General features: G+C 36.4%; 1 protein-coding gene across 8 annotated transcripts in view; it reads left to right on the forward strand.

Moving 5' to 3' along the window:
• The window catches only part of LOC148940354 (uncharacterized), a 47,860-nt gene extending 43,156 nt beyond the window's left edge, over positions 1-4,704 (forward strand). For all 8 annotated transcript variants that reach the window (XM_089105903.1, XM_089105910.1, XM_089105905.1 and 5 more), the window contains one exon: positions 1-4,704. This exon is cut by the window's left edge and continues 1,942 nt beyond it. The gene's annotated coding sequence lies outside the window, so the exon portion shown is untranslated.
• The last annotated feature ends 12,527 nt before the right edge of the window (positions 4,705-17,231 follow it).

Consider the following 17,231-nt stretch of genomic DNA (forward strand, 5'->3'; position numbering starts at 1 on the left):
GTTTTTATTCCTTCGTTTTCTAATATTTCCAATAATCTTTGGGGTAATCCACCATTCATGGGGCATTGAATCAATTCGTGCATCAGTCCGTCAAGCACTTTGTCTCCACACATTGAACAAGTAGGCGCTTGGGTTTTCAATATGCGACTAACTCTGTCACTAAAAGGTAAGATTCCTTGAATCATGCAGTGCACAAACTCTTTCTGTTCATAACTAAACGGCAATTCACTTAGATTCTTAAAAGATAACTGAAAATCAATGAACGGCTAATTCGGTTCTTTCTCACTTCTAAAAGCATCCCAAATAGTATAGCAATTTTATTTGTAGCATTTCAAGTTTCCCCGCCCAAAAAAATCTCCAGATGGTTCTTTCAATTTGTTTGGCAAGGTTTACAGGTAATGCGAAAACAGGAGCAGTGTAAAATAATAGCCTGAGGCAATATGTATTGGCATACAGAACTCTTTCCAACATCGTTTTGGAATTTTTCTCGGTTGACTCAATATCCCCACTATTTTATTTACTTTTTCCTCCCAAATTTTTCTTGTGTTCAGCACTTTTTCAAAAGTCAGTCCCAATACTCGCGCTTTTCCGCAAACGGGAGTCAACAGTTTCTTGATATGTCATCATAATTTGCAGGTTTTGTAAGGGTAGCACACTGCTCTTTTTTCTGTGTATTTTCATGTGAAATCCTTCCTCGTACCAATGTAACCCCCTACATACAGTTTTCACACCATTTTCACTTCCTGTGATAAAATTCCCGTTATCTAAGAAAGCTGCACTTTTCAGAAAAAATATTTTCAGAAATTTGAACACCGCTCATTCTTTCTTCTATACACCGAAAGAGTGGTTGAGATATAATTCAAAATTTCTGTCATCTAAGAAAGCTGCACTTTTAAGAAATTTTTTTTCAGAAACTTGAACACCGCACATTCTTTCTTCTACATACCGAAAGAGTGGGTCGAGATATAATTCAAATAGGGTTCCAGAACAAGGGCCCCCTTGCAGCAGACCTCTTTCTGGGTTTATTATTATCGTCAGTCTTCCATTCACTTTTATAACCACTTTCGGTGCAAAATATATTCTTTCCAATTTATCTATGACTGCCTTTCCGAAACTCATATTTAGTCGCGTTAATAATTACAAAATCTCTCGTATCACGGAATCATACGCCTTCACTAAGTCAGTGTCAACTAGGGCTAATAGGTTCCAACCTAACACTTTTCCATCGTTTTTTTTTATCTCGCCGAAGGCAAAGGTCTCTGAGAACTGTCAGAACATGTTGGGCTTTCCTGCTTTTTATTCCACCGTATTGGTAATATCCCACTATTTTCGCTGCACTTTTCTCCAGTCTTTTAGACCATATTTTAGTACATGTTCTATAGTCGAAGTTTGTTAAGGAGATAGGTCGCCAGTTTCGGAGGCCTTCTCTAGGTCCCTCCTTGTATAACAGTGATGTAACCGACAGTTCATTTCCAGGGTATCCTCTTGACCCAAATTCATTTAGCACTTGATTTAAATATAAACCGATTTCGCTCCACGTTAGCTTACAAAAATCATAGCTTAGCCCGTCCATTCCTGCCGATACTCCCTTTTTTAACCCGGATATCAGTTTTTCTTCTTCATGTCTCGTAATTTCTTCCCCTATTTGTGCATTTTCTTCTTCTGTAACGCGGTATCTGGACTGGAATTCACCGAAGCAGTTCTGTTTTGTGTTTCCTACTGGAGGTTTTTTATGCAACACCCTGTAAAAGGAGGCAGTTTCTTTTAATATTCTCGTTTGATCCGAGGTTACTCCCCCTGCTCCTACGTCAGCTCGTAATAAACAATCTCCATCTCTGACTTAAGATGACACAATCTATCCTCTTCCTGGTCTTCCGTCGGTGCTATACCAAGTCTGTTTGTGTATCCTCTTCCCTTGAAAATTGTGTTTGAGATAGCGGGGTTATTTGCTGCGGAAATTTGCAAGAGACGGGTTCTGTTTTATTGACATTGTCTGGAATCGCTCCACCTACCACACCTTGCCATATGCCAGCTGAGTCAGAGACAGTGGTATTAAAGTCGCCCAGAAGAGTGACATTGTCATGAGGGTGGTATCCATGACATTAACGCTGAGAGTAAAACTCGTCTTTGGTAGACTGATCAGCATCGTTGGTTGGGGCGTAACATACTATTGCTCCACTTCACATGCTTGTGCTGAGGCTGTGCTATCACTATCGTGTCGGAGATTTGCTAGGATGAAAGGAGGCACGTCTTTGCGTTTGCAGTCATTTACAAGGCCCACGCCATTTGGACAGACTGACGCGTTTCCAGACCCAAGCAAGGAATATCCCTCCCCAATGAACTCGGAGTTGTTGTCGAGAAGATGTGTCTTGGTGATGCCTGCTGTTGGGATTCAATTGCTTTTCAACTCCCGAACGAGCAGGACTTTTGATCCAGGGAAGTTGGCGTTAAAACATTCCAGGTGGCGATTCTAAGGCCACCTTGGCCAATTAGGTTTAGTCGATGGTGAGAGCTCGGTCCATGGGCAGGCAGGGGTATAGTCACAAGGGGTAAAAAATCCGAGGCAGTGTCTGTTCTTTTTGTGGCAATCATTTTCAGATGAAGGATCGCCGGCCCTATCGATCCTAGGACTGTGGATTTGGGGTTCACTATAGGTGGGTCGACCCACCCTGACAGGGTCGAGGCAGCCCTTTGCAGAGGCCATTGTGCATAAAAATTGGATCTTACGCCCTGCAAAATTTTCCTTCTATAGAGGATTCTCTCCCAATGGTTTTCTGCTTCACCATGCTAAACATGCTTAAACACCTTTCATTTGAGAAGATTCCCTTTGGGGAGCCGGTTAAGGTCTGAGTGTTTCATTAACATGCAGCAATGCTTCTTGCTTGCATCTATTTCCTGTTGTACACAATATTTTGTGGTTGTTGAAGAAATTGGTTTGTGGAAATTTTCTTTTCCTTTGTTTATGGGTTTTATATGTTCAGGATCCCTGTTCTTTTTGCATGTTCTCCCTTGTTTTCATGCAAAAAAAAAAAAAATTCATTTGTCACTGAAGTTTTCTACAAAACAACATCAGCGAGTGCAAGATGCAAGCATGCCAATCATCTACTTTTTATGTTGATGTTTATTTGTTTAATTTTTTGTATATTTCGGTGGGCTTTAAAACCCATTGCTGCTGACCCTAGAGTACCTAGGAAAATTACTACAAAAGGCGGGTAAATTATACTTGTTAATCTTTGACATCGATGACCATGGTCAATGTTTATTCAAAATGATCGGGATAAAAATCAACAAAAAAACCGATAATATTTTTCTGAATGACTAGTTCTCCTATGTTCTTGGGCTATTCTGGTCCGTACTCTAGGCACAATTATGATTGGTATTTGCAAAATGATTCCAGCATGAGGTACAGCGATGAGTGGTCCTGCGGCATCTACTGAGTGAATAGAACTGGCAGTTTTCTTTCTTGCCCTCGCCTGAGACTGCTGTTCGACTAACAGGATTCACCTTCAGGACGTCTCCGATGGAGTCGACGGGCTAAGCCTGGCGTTTCATGATGTTGTTGCATATGTGGCTTTACGAGCGTCTCATATAAAATCGTTATAAAGCCTAGTTTTTTTTTTCAACTCCAAATTAATTCATTTAGCATAAAAAATACAAACAAATTTACTGCAGCCATCTACAAAAACCCGAAGGTTTGTTTACGATGGCTGCAAATACATTATTATAAAGCTCTACATCCACATAACCTTAAATTACCTTAAATCGCACTTGCTAGCGATATGGACGAGTCCAGTGTACGCCAACTATCTCTTTGAGGGGAAAAATCAGCATTTGAATTAAATCAACATAAAGAACATCTCCTACTCTAAAAGGATTACACTCTAGAAATCGCAAGTGAGAAATATCACCCATCATCCTTACAACATCCACTAAAGAAAAAAAAAACTTATTCAAACATTGAAAATAAAAAATTGCTAACTGGTAATCCCGTAACTGATAAATATTTAAAATCTTCAAACTTGTAAAGCAATTCAACGTGCTATTTTCAAACTGAATATAATTACCTAAAAATACGAACTATTTTATTCTGTAAAATTTGGACCTTTCTAAAACTTGAAATAAAACTACTAGTCCATAGCATGCAACCATACGATAAATAAGGGCTAACAATAGAATGATATAGTAAAAGTAAAACATTTGAAAATGCGACCTTTATCTGTCCAAAAAATTTTCATACCAAACATTATTCAAATTTCTAATCATTCAAATTATAACCCAAAAGGTAACGCCTCAATCTACTCTTGAGCTGGCTTACATTATCAACTTGTCTAATAGCATCTGGGAGGGAATTCCGCACCCCCGGTACCGCAAAACGAGGCAGAAACGCAGTACGTTGAGTATTTCGGAGCTCAGATGCAAGGTCATTTGCATTTCTAGTCTCATAACAGGGATAAGATGAATTAGCTTTAACAATTCCCCAAAATACCTCCGGTGAACACTTAATCAAACATTGATAAATAAAAATTGCTAACTGGTAATCCCGTAACTGATAAATATTTAAAATTTTCAAACTTGTAAAGTAATTCAACGTGCTATTTTCAAACTAAATATAATTACCTAAAATACGAACTATTTTATTCTGTAAAATTTGGACCTTTCTAAAACTTAAAATAAAACTACTAGTTCTTAGCATGCAACCATACAATAAATAAGGGCTAACAATAGAATGATATAGTCAAAGAATAACACTTGACAGTGGTTGGTTTTTTAGTCAACTTATCTCGCCCATCCCCCTTGAAATATTAACTGCCACAAGATCACAATGTGGTTTCCAACTTAACTTAAAATCAAGACTAAAGCCCAAGTATTTAACACCATTTACATGCTTTAAAAATTCACCATTAAAAACGATTTTATTATCTAAAACATATGAAACTCCATTTCTACAAAATGTCATGAAATTTGTTTTGGAAATATTCACTACCAAATAACTAGAATTTTTAAAACTTATCAATTCTGCGAGAGCCTTATTTGTCTTCTCACATTAACTGGCTCAGACAATTAGCTGTAATCGTAAACACCGTGTCATCAGCAAAAGACGTTATCAGTGCATCTGATATATAAAAACGCATGGTATCAACGTAATTTATATAAAGAAGTGGGACAAGCACGGAACCCTGAGGCACACCAGAATTAACGATAAAAGTTTTTGTAATAGAATTTTTAATAGAGACTCGAATAATGCGCTGGTTAAGATAAGATTCAACCATTTCAGAATAACCCCTTGGATCCCTAAGCGGCTTAGCCTACGCAATAAAATTTTATGAACCACCGTTTCAAAAGCCTTTCTAAAGTCTATAAATACTGAATTTACCAGTACACTTTTTTCGAGAGCACCATTAATGAAATCTGTTAGGTGCTGGACTGCATGTATTGCAGAGTGGTTTTTCCTAAATCCAAACTGGATATCACTAAGAAAACCGTAAGTAGTCAGATGGTTATAAAGCCGTCGATGCACTACTTTCTCATACAGCTTAGCAAATACGGGCAACATTGAAATCGGCCTCCAATTAGACGGATCTGTCTAAGAACCCCCTTTGTAAAGCGGAATAACTTTAGCTTCTTTCAGCCGAGTAGGAAATTCATCTTTCTCAAAGAAAGGTTTATCAAATAAACAATACAAGGCAACAAATATACGATAACACGCTTGAACGTTTTCAGATTAATTCCATCATTTCCTAAAGAACTTGATTTTACCAATCCTATTATCTGTTTTAATTCTCCAAAATTCATTTCATCTGTAGATATTTCCAGTCCATTTCCCCTTTCATCACTTAACGTCTCATTAATTTCATTATTTTCATCGTATGGATTCTCACTTATTGATTCACCAATCTTAGAAAAATATTCACCAAACAAATTAGCCACCTCATCATTTCCATCAACCAATTTACCATCAAAGATCAGACTAGCAGGAATCTCGGTCTCTTTCTTCTTATTTACGACTTCATTTATAATATTCCAAGTCGTTTTCGAATTGCCTTGGTTTTCCTTAAATTTCTCTATAATATTCGCGGATACATGACCACCTTAGCCGATTCACTTGATTACGGATTTGTTTAAATTCAGTTAGATCTTGACTATGGTTACTATTTAAGTAACTCAAATACAATGTATTTCTCCTTCTAATTAAGTCTAGTAGCTCCATAGTTACCAAATGTTTCCGGGGATCCTTTTTCCTCACCTTTTTTCTCTTTACTGGGCAAGTTCTCTCCAAATATTGGCTGCAATATGTCCATGAACTTATCGAATGCCGCAGAAACACTTTTATATTCTTCATAAACTGGTTTCCATGACACGATACTTAGTTCCTCTCTAAACTTCTGTAGGTTCTCTTTTTAGTTGCCTTCTTTTAAACTCTGTCCTGTTCTGCTTTATCGCATATTGATATGAAGTCACTGCTACTATAGGAAAGTGATCGGAAGCCTCATTTACTATAACTTCAGCATAACAGCTATCGCACGAAAATATTGTCAATAAGTGTAGCTGACTATCCTGTAACACGAGTCGGAATCCCAACTAATGAATAAAAATCATAACTGGAGAAAAGGTTTAAAAAATCCAAACTATCATTATATAAACTTAAAAGATCAAAACTAAAATCCCCCAAGTAAATGCACTCCAGATTACTCAATTCTACTGCATCCATTAAACTATTAAACCTATTTTCAAACTCCTCCCAAACTGTACTCGGCAGTTTATAAACCTCAGTAATCAATATATCCTTTCCACCAACTTCCAGCTCAAGAGTAAGAGATTCCGCCTTACCTTCTATCCAAACTGATAGGTCTTCCCTTATTTTAGCAATAAAATGGTCCTTTACCAGAAATGCTAAACCTCCACGTCCCATTTTCTCTCTATTCCTTACAATAAGCCTGTATCCTGGTAAATTATATAACGACAGAACGTGTTCAGAAGTTAAAAAAGTTTCACAAAGGCCAATTACATCAAATTTACTATATACATTATCAATTAACTGGTGAATTTCATAATACGTTGAAGTTACATGGCAATTCCAATGACACAGGCAAAACGATCTTGCATTCACCTCTAATCCTGACGAAATCACATCCACATAACAACTATCTCTCTGCGGCGAAAAATCAGCATTTATACTTTCCGGAAGTAAATCATCATAAAGAACATCTCCCACTCTAAAAAGATTACTCTCTAGAAAATGCAAGTGAGAAATATCACCCATCATCCTTACAACATCCACTCAAAAAAAAAAGAAAAGAAAAAGAAAACCAACAAAAACAGAGGTAAAAATAAGAAAAAAAAGACACTTCTTACTAAATCAACTATGAAAAACTCAGTAAGTATCAGCTAGGCTATAGAGCCGACGCGCTGCGCTCTGGCTGGGTAATTTCGCGAAAATGCGACCTTTATCTGTCCAAACATTTTTCACACCGAACTTGTCCCGTGCACTATTTAATATTGCCTTTCTACGTTTCGTAAGAAATTCAGTGACATAAATTCCAGATCCAGCGAATTTTTATTTAGTTTTAAACATTTTTTACGCAAGTTCTTATGTTGAAACTCCCACAGTTGACTTAACAAGGTTTAGTACAGTCATATCAAGATCTGAGCCAGGTGTCTGTCTTATTCCTGAGAATATCAGACAGTCTTGCATAGCTTCCTGTTCAAAATCATCAAGCTTGTTCTCCATTGTAAAAATACGATTTTCTTGCGCTCAAACCTCGTATTAAAATCTAGCACTATAGTGTCATAAATTTCTGCAGTGATAATTTGGCTATTTATCTGTACAGCACCAGAAGACCCAGTTCCAATGTTTTGCGCTATTTTTTCTGCAACACGTTTTTCTATATCTGACACTAGCTTAGTCTTAGTTATCGTAACTTCTTCTTGGGTCGCAGCTAACTGTTCAAAAGTCCAGAAATAGACGAACTAGAAGAATTTTCAGACGTCCCTGTTCTTGCAAACTCTTTGTATATATTGGGAAAAGTCGCTACTTCTGTGAATGCTTGTCCTACCTTTAAAGTTTTCGACCTCTTTGCTTCATTAATATTCTCTGCATAAGAAACTAAGCAATCTTCACTAACTGTCTCCTTATCATGAGTACCGTAGCAGAATACTAAATAACTCGGTCCATTTCTAGTGGACTTTCTTCCAAGTATCCTAAATAAAATACATGAAATTCCACCTCATTTCTATTACTTTCAGGGTAAGAAAAAAGGTAAATTCAATTTTCATGGGTAAATTTTACCCATGGTTAGTATTCTAGGGTCAAAACAACCCTTCCTGGAGAAAATAGTAACACTTTGTCAACCATCCAGTCTTAGGAGGAGGAGGTTGTTCTCTACTTAAACCATTTTTTGTAAAGAGAATTAGATACTACGTATTATTGAAATGAAGTTTCTGTTGTTATTGGAACCCATAACGCTGATATCTTGTCTTTGTAATCGATACCTACCGAAAATATTCATTATTTGGTGTATCAGTATTGGGGTATCAGAGTATCAGTATTTGGGGATTCTGGTACTAGTTTGATTTTTTCTCAACCATTCATTCAATGCACAACTATGAACCCCATCCCATTCTGACGGCAAAGGGAAGTTTCATTTTGAATATTTGGGACTATCATGAGCATAATGGGCCTCTTATTGAATATTTTTTAAAAGATTTGAATAAATTAAATATTAATTTAAAATAATAAAAATTGAATTATTAAGTACTGTATGATAAAGGACCTATGTGTGCTACGTAAAAATTCGGGTTTCTCTAACTTGGGTTTAGTTGTAGAATGTGTTTGAATCTTTTGACCACTAACACATAAGACAGAGTCTGGTTTTCTCCCCACTGCCCCAGAGTTTAAAAATTTTCTCTTTTTTGTATTTGCATTGAAAAAGTACCCTCCTCCTTAGATTCTGAAAGATACTTAATTTTTTTTTTCATTAAAAGTATAGGAAAGGGTTAATTCTTGCCGCCGAATTTTTCATATTTTAGTTAAAATATCTAAGTGTTCAACTATTTTTTATATTTTCTTTGCATTTACTTGCGTTTTTATCAATCCTAATTTGAAAAAAATGTCATAAAAAGTATATAGGACTACTATTATATAAAAATGTATATAGTATTGCATATACTAATATTTTATATTCCTGTTGTACTAATTTTTTATATTAGTGTTACCGGAATTAAATTGCTGAATAAACATTAAAAGAACAAATAAATAATTGATTTTGCTTATTGCTTTATTCATTAGCCTATAGTCATTATAGACATTGTTAAAAGTTAGTTATTATTTTGGGTATTATTACAGCCATTTCTACTGCTACTCAAGACTTATTTCAGAAATCAAGCCGCTTGAGGCCAAAACAACAACAATTGCTTATAACAATAGCAATTGCACACACTTGTCCTCAGCCCCAGTTTATTAAAATTTTATTCTTCACCTCCTCTAATAGTTTTAATCCCCCTTAAACACTTTCTTCTATCCATTTTTCATCCCATTAAGAGATGAGCTGCTTTTCTTCTTGCCCAAGATGTTAATTTTTGGGCATCTTTTGTCCGTAAAACTTGATCTAGCTATCTAGCTAAATTTTGAGATACCCATTTTGTTCAGCATGGTCGAACATATAATAACTATGTCTTTGAGAATGACTTAATCCCCCACAGTCTCCGGGGGGAGGGCTGCAAGTTATGAACTTTGCCTAATATTTACGTATAGTATCGGTTGTTGGGAAGTATACAGACGTTTTCAGGGGGGAGGGATATTTTCTTGTAGTGGGGGGATCGGGGGCTACGTGGGAGGATTTTTCCATGGGGGAAGGGACATTGCTTTGAAAGGGTGCCGGATTTCCAAGCATTATTTAAAAAATGATCAGAAACTGAATATCAAAAACAAGTTTCCAACTGAAAACTTTTCAACATCAAAACTTAAAACGAACATAAACTATTACATGATTGGGTTTGCCCCCTAGTCAATTCCTCGCTCTTTACGGTAAATTTTTTTTAGTACTTTCATAAGAACAATGTATTGTAATTAACGGCCTTTGTGATTAAGGGGTCATTCTTAAAGAATTGGAAAAAAAAATCGAACTTTTGCGTAAAGAGCGAGGTATTGACTAGGGGGCGAACTCCCCTAATATATGTAATAAAATATACGAATAAAGAAGTTCGTTATGTAAGTTAATTCGTAAATTATATATATTTATTACTAATAAAACTCTCGTAAATAAAATTAAACAACTTTCGAGAAAGCCATTTAGCCAAAAAAGTAAAATTGATATGCAAATGTATTTTTAATTATTCATATACGGGGAGCCAAAATCGAAACCTGCATTGATTCAACAACGTTCAGAAATTAAATTAAGTAAAAACTCGTTTAAGTTCTAATTTTTAATGTCGCTCCTTACTTTCAGTTAAAAAAAACTTTTTTTTTATTTATTTAATTGCGTAAAAGAACAGCGGGGTGAACATAAGGTAAGCAATCAAGGTAAAAGTAGAGTTACAGTTTACACAGAACATTTTAGCGACCTATTTTTGGCTTGTATTCAAGGCAATGGTAATGGTAAGCAAGCAAGGTAAAAGTCCTGTTGGGTTTAGCGCCAAACGTTGTCTGGCTTATTTGGCATGTTTTCAAAGGCTCTGGCTCATTTTTGGATTGTTTTTCAAAAGCTCTGGCTTATGTTTTGTCTCACCTTCTGGCAAGACTTGTTGAATATTAAGACTAAAATAAGTCGGATGCAGGTATATTTCAGAATAACCTTTAATTTTGTAGCACTTCAAGTGCATATTCATTAATTAAGGTATTACTTTACTAGTAATAGTAAGTCAGCCCAATAGAAATAAGCGGGAGGAGGGGCTTCACGGTCAAATTTGGCAAAACCATTGAGCACAATTGTTTTGGCGAAAACTACTTATTGATAAACTTTAAAAAAACGGAGGGGGAGGGGGGCTTTTCACTCGCTGGAGTGGAAAATAGCTAAAAAGTTATAGGATCTTTGAATCTAAAATTGATGTATCGGTATACAACATTGGGCTTAGACAGGGGGTAGGGGGAAGCTCCCCCGCCCAGAACCTCCAATTTAAACTGCATTTCAAGACCTGTCAGCCTAAGCTACGCTGGGTATTATGAATTTTCTACCCGAGCTAAACTTGATCTTGTGACTTCTCAGCCCTGCTTACACTAATTATTTTGACTTCGGAAAAATTTTTTCGTTTTTCGGTATCAAAGTTTCTTCAAAGCATCAAAACATGAAAGTTATGTTTTTTTAACATTAAAGCTTCAAAGTTCAACATCCTCCTCCATATTCCCTGAAAATAGTTACAAATTGATGTAGCAGCAAATGCAAGCAGTCACAGTTGCAAGTTGCCGGAGTTGGAAGTAGTTACAGTCTCATTTGCAGCCACAGTAGTACCTGTAGTAGCAGTGGCCATGAAACTTCCAAATTAATAAACTTACCTGCTCCTAAGATATCGCAGATAGGTCTTTTTAAAAACTTGGATTCATAAAATTTATTTGATTTAACTCAACATACTCCTCAAAATTTCCCATAGGAAATAAAAATATATATATATATATATATATATATATATATTTATTTATTTATTTATTTATATCGGCGCGTACAAACAGCTCCTCTCATTTGATCTGCCCTCAGCGGTCCAATTACCCTGGAACACGTATTTTGGCAGAAACTTTCTCAAAATGCCTTTGAAACCAACTTGAGACTTCGAAACCTATTTTTAATTCCTAAAAACATCTAATAATAACATTACACTACTGACTACCGATTTTCATGTATGTATTGGAATAAATTAATTCAAAATTAGTTTCTTCAAAAATAGTGCTCCTACGTTGAAGCCAAGTTTCGCGTCCAGGAGCAATCTGACTTGTCTACCCGTGTAAATATCTGATACCGCCTATGTTTATAGATGCAAAAACGTTCTCCGGAGCACTCGCACCCCGGTCCGGGTTTTTATAATGGGTGAGATAGGGAATGATCATACTGGATAATTATATGAACTGTGGTTTCGACCATGATAATTCCAAACAAAAAGGGAATATTGGTCAATAAGGGGCAAGTTTACTGCATACGTTACAAAGCCTGTTTTTTTTTCATAAGATAATAAGGTGATGGCATGCCGATTCTAAAAAAAATGACTGTTGAAAAGCAGCACGTTTAGGCATTGCATCACAAAACTGGTTTTTGTTTCACGGATTAATAAGAAAGCAATGGCAAACGTGTATTTCCATTGAATACTTATGTTTCTATTGGATTTCAGTGATACAGCGATGCTTCGTGATACAGTGATGCTTCGAACAAAAGATGTAAGCTGAGAGGTCAATCCCTGTCAAGTAGAGGGGGAAATCTTTGAAACTTAGGATTTATAAATACCTATTTCTGACGTGTAGAATCTACAGAAATAAAAGTAGAAATTTTGTTTACAAATACATCTTTTTCAATATTTATAATCACATTTTTATAAAAAGGAAAAACATTTTTACGAAAAACCTTTGGTTGAAAATTTTAGATAGTTTTCGGTCAAATAGGAAATTTTGATTTCTGCTTGTTTTGCAATTAATGGGACTCACATAGTGCCGGTTGAAACAGATTTAAATGACTGTATTCATTGAAAAGAGAAGATTTTATCCACTTTGCATTCTCAACTCATTCCACTCTATACAAATGTTTTTCGTCAACTTTACTTCCACTTAGCCTTTTGTCTCTTTCCTATCTAGTATTCGTTGGTATATAAAAAAAAAATACAAGAAGCATCAAACAGTTCGTGGTAACAAACTGTAAGTAAGGAGTGACTCGGCTCAATAGTAACCGAAACTTTAAAAAACGGACTAGATACGTCAAAAGAAGATGCTTTTTATGCAGATTTTAAATAATAAGTTTCATCCAGTTTAGTCCAACCCATCAAAAGTTACGAGCCTGAGAAAATTTGCCCTATTTTTGAAAAAAGGGGGAAACACCACCTAAAATCATAGAATCTTAACGAAAATCACACCATCAGATTCATGTATTTTTTTGCCAGAAGATTGATTACCAATGCATGTTTATTTGTTTTTTTTCCCCAGTGGTCATCGTATCGACCCACCGGTCCTAGAATTTCGTGAGAGGGCTTATTCGAACGGAAATTAAAAGTTCTAGTGCCTTTTTTTAAGTGACAAAAAACTGGGGGGCAACTAGGCCCCCTCCCATGCTCATTTTTTCCCAAAGTCACTGGATCAAAATTTTTTAGATTGCCATTTTGTTCAGCACAGTTGAAACATCTAATAACTATGTTTTTGAGGACGCCATAATCCCTCACAGTCCCCAGGAAAAGGGCTGAAAATTATGAACTTTACCCATTGTTTATATATAGTGTTGGTTATTGGTAAGTATACAGACGTTTTCAGGGGAGGATTTTTCTGGGGGGGGGGGGTGATGGTCGGGGGATTGGATCATGTGGGAGGATCTTTCCATGGAAGAATTTTTCACGGGGATGAAGGGGTTGCTGGGTTTCCCAGCATTATTTAAAAACAATCAGAAACTAAATAAAAAACAAGTTTTTTCAACTGAAAAAAAGAGTAACATTAAAACTTGAAACGAACAGAAATTATTACGTATATGAGGGGGTTCGTCCCCTCCTTAATACCTCGCTCTTTACGCTAAAGTATTTTAATAATTTCCAAAGAGGTAATTTTTATAGGCAGCGCAATCGCGCTGCCTAAAGCGGTTTACAAGCGTATCTAGCTAGAATCCCATGTCTAGACACGTGTCTAGCCAGAATCCAATGTCTAGGCAACGACCGTTCACATGTAAAATTCGGTGCTTAGCTAAAACTACAAATTTATATTCAAATTGTCATTTCTAGCCAATCAACAGAGCTTATGCGGGCAAAACTTTCAAATATTATAATTCTTATTTTAACTGTCACAAGCTAATGGATGAGATAAGCAAAACAATTGCCTTAGTGTGCTTCATTATTATGTCTTGTGTTGAATATTTGCCTAAAATGAAAAAAAAAATAATGAGAAAATAAAAATTAAATTTCAGTTTATAAATGTAAACAAAAAGTATAAAAACAGTGGATCTTGACACATTCTGATTCGCTGTAATCGAAAATTCTAGAAATTGAGTTCTAGAGTCTAGAACTCAATGTTTAGCCAAGTATCTTGTCTAGCATGTTAACCTAAGTGCCAAATTTTACTTCTGAACGGTCGTTGCCTAGACATTGGATTCTTGCTAGACACGTGTCTAGACATGGGATTTTAGCTAGACATGCTTGTGAACGCCGCTTAAGTAAAGAACGATGTTGGCACAATGTATTATTTTTTTTCCATACCAGGGCACTTCGTCTCGAAGGAGTTGTCGTAGAAAAAGGGTTAATTCGATTGAAATTTGGAGTGGCTAGTGCCCTTTTTAATATTCGAAAGTGATTGGAGGGCAACCAGCCCCCCCTCTTGCCCATCATTCCCCCAAACACATCCAATCAAAATTTTGAGATAGCCATTTTGTTCAACGTAGTTGATTTCCAAATAAAAAAATACGTTTTTGAAGAGGACACTCCCCCACAACCTTCAGGGCAAGGGTTTTAAGTTATGCCCTGGGGGCATATAAGAACGATGTTAGCACAATGTATTTATCAATTTTATTTTCCTTAGAGCAGGGCATATCGAAGAAGTTGTCATAGAAACTTCGAAAAGAGCTCGTTCGATTGAAAATTGGAGGGACTAGTGCCATTTTTAATAGTCGAAAGGGATTGGAAGGCAACTAACACCGCTTCTACGCCCACCTTTTCCCGAAACAAAACAAATCCAAATTTTTATATAGCCATTTGGTTAAGCGTAGTTGATTTCCAGAAAGAAAATATGTTTTTGAGGAGGACACTCCCCCACAACCTTGGGGACAATGGATGGAAGTTATTCCCTGGGGGCATATAAGGTTTTTATAGAAGGAGTTTGTTTTTTGTTGTTTTTTTTTCATACCAGGGCATCAGGAAATTATACCTTTGAGCAGGACACTTCCACCACAGTCTTCAGGGCAAGGGTTATACGTTATGCCCTGGGGGCATATAAGGTTTGTATGGAAATCTTTGTCGTAGAAACTTGAAAAAGGGCTCATTCGATTGGAAATTCAAAGGGCTAGTGCCCTTTTAATAGTCGAAAGTGATTTGAGGGCAACTAACCCCCCTCTCACGCCCACATTTTCCCCAAACACATCCAATCAAAATTTTTGGATAGTCATTTTGTTCAGCGTAGTTGATATCCAGATGGAAATTATGCTTTTGAGGAGGACACTCCCCCACAGCCCTCAGGGCAAGGGTTGTAAGTTATGCCCTGGGGACATATAAGACTTTTATAGAAGGAGTTTGTTTTTTGTTGTTTTTTTTTCATACCAGGGCATCAGGAAATTATACCTTTGAGCAGGACACTTCCCCCTCAGTCTTCAGGGCAAGGGTTATAAGTTATGGCCTGGGGGCATATAAGGTCTCTATTGAAATCTTTGTCGTAGAAACTTGAAAAAAGGCTCATTCGATCGGAAATTCAAAGGGGTAGTGCCCTTTTTAGTAATCGAAAGTGATTTGAGGGCAACTAAGCCCCTCTCATGCCCACCTTTTCCCCAAACACATCCAATCAAATTTTTTAGATAGCCATTTTATTCAACGTAGTTGAATGCTTTGGAAATTAGGTCTTTAAGGATGACAACCCCTCCCCCCACGTCCCTCAGGACAAGGGTTGTAACTTTTGTCCTGGGGGCATATAAGGTTTTTATTGAAAGTGGTGTCGTAAAAACTTCAAAAGGGCTCATTCAATTGTAAATTGAAACGGCTAGTGCCTTTTTAATAGTTGAAAGTGATTGGAGAGCGACTAACGTTCCCTCTCACGCCCACCATTTTCCCAAACACATCCAATCAAAATTTGAGATATCCATTTTGTTCAACGTAGTTGAAAGTTTTGGAAATTAGGTCTTTTAGGTTTAATGAATTTCTTTATTTTTGTTTTCTTAAAGGTTTTTCAGCTAAAGCAGGGAACAAGTTTAAAAATTTTCCAACAACACACATACAACATTAGAATAAACCTAGCAAGGGAAGCAAGAAACAGTAGACTTTCACACAAGTAAAATCATGAACCAGCACAAGTAAAAATAGCAAATCATAAGATTCCAACAACACAAACACACACAACATGAGAAGAAACCTAGCAAGGGAAGCAAGAAACAAAAGACTTTCACACAAGTAAAATCAGGAACCAGCATAAGTAAAAATACCCAATCATAAGTTTCCAACAACACACACACAACATTTGAAGAAACCTAGCAAGGGAAGCAAGAAACAACAGACTTTCACACAAGTAAAATCATGAAACAGCATAAGTAAAAATACCAAATCATAACACACACACACACTCACAACATGAGAAGAAACCTAGCAAGGGAAGCATGAAACAACAGACTTTCACACAAGTAAAATCATGAACCAGCATAAGAAAAATACCAAATCATAAGTTTCCAACAACACAACCACAACATGAGAAGAAACCTAGCAAGGGAAGCAACAAACAACAGACTTTCACGCAAGAAAAATCATGAGCCAGCATAAGTAAAAGTACCAAATCATACTTTTCCAACAACACACACACAACATGAGAAGAAACCTAGCAAGGGAAGCAAGAAACAATAGACTTTCACACAAGTAAAATCATGAACCAGCATAAGTAAAAATACCAAATCATAAGTTTCAAACAACACACACACACAACATGAGAAGAAACCTAGCAAGGGAAGCAAGAAACAATAGATTTTCAAACAAGTAAAATCATGAACCAGCATAAGCAAAAATAACAAATCATAAGTTTCCAACAACACACACACAACATGAGAAGAAACCTAGAAAGGGAAGCAAGAAACAAGTGACTTTCACACAAGTAAAATCATGAACCAGCATAAGTAAAAATACCAAATCATAAGTTTCCAACAACACACAAACAACATGAGAAGAAACCTAGCAAGGGAAGCAAGAAACTGCAGACTTTTACACAAGTAAAATCAAGAACCGGCATAAGCAGAAATACCAAATCATACGTTTCCAACAACACACACACAACATGAGAAGAAACCTAGCAAGGAAAGCAAGAAACAACAGACTTTCACACAAGAAAAATCATGAACCAGCATAAGTAAAAATACCAAATCATAATTTTACAACTACAC

The sequence above is a fragment of the Artemia sp. Qi Xiang Cuo genome, chromosome 20 (assembly GCF_049724085.1).
Source record: "Artemia sp. Qi Xiang Cuo chromosome 20, ASM4972408v1, whole genome shotgun sequence".
NCBI classification, from domain to species: domain Eukaryota; kingdom Metazoa; phylum Arthropoda; class Branchiopoda; order Anostraca; family Artemiidae; genus Artemia; species Artemia sp. Qi Xiang Cuo.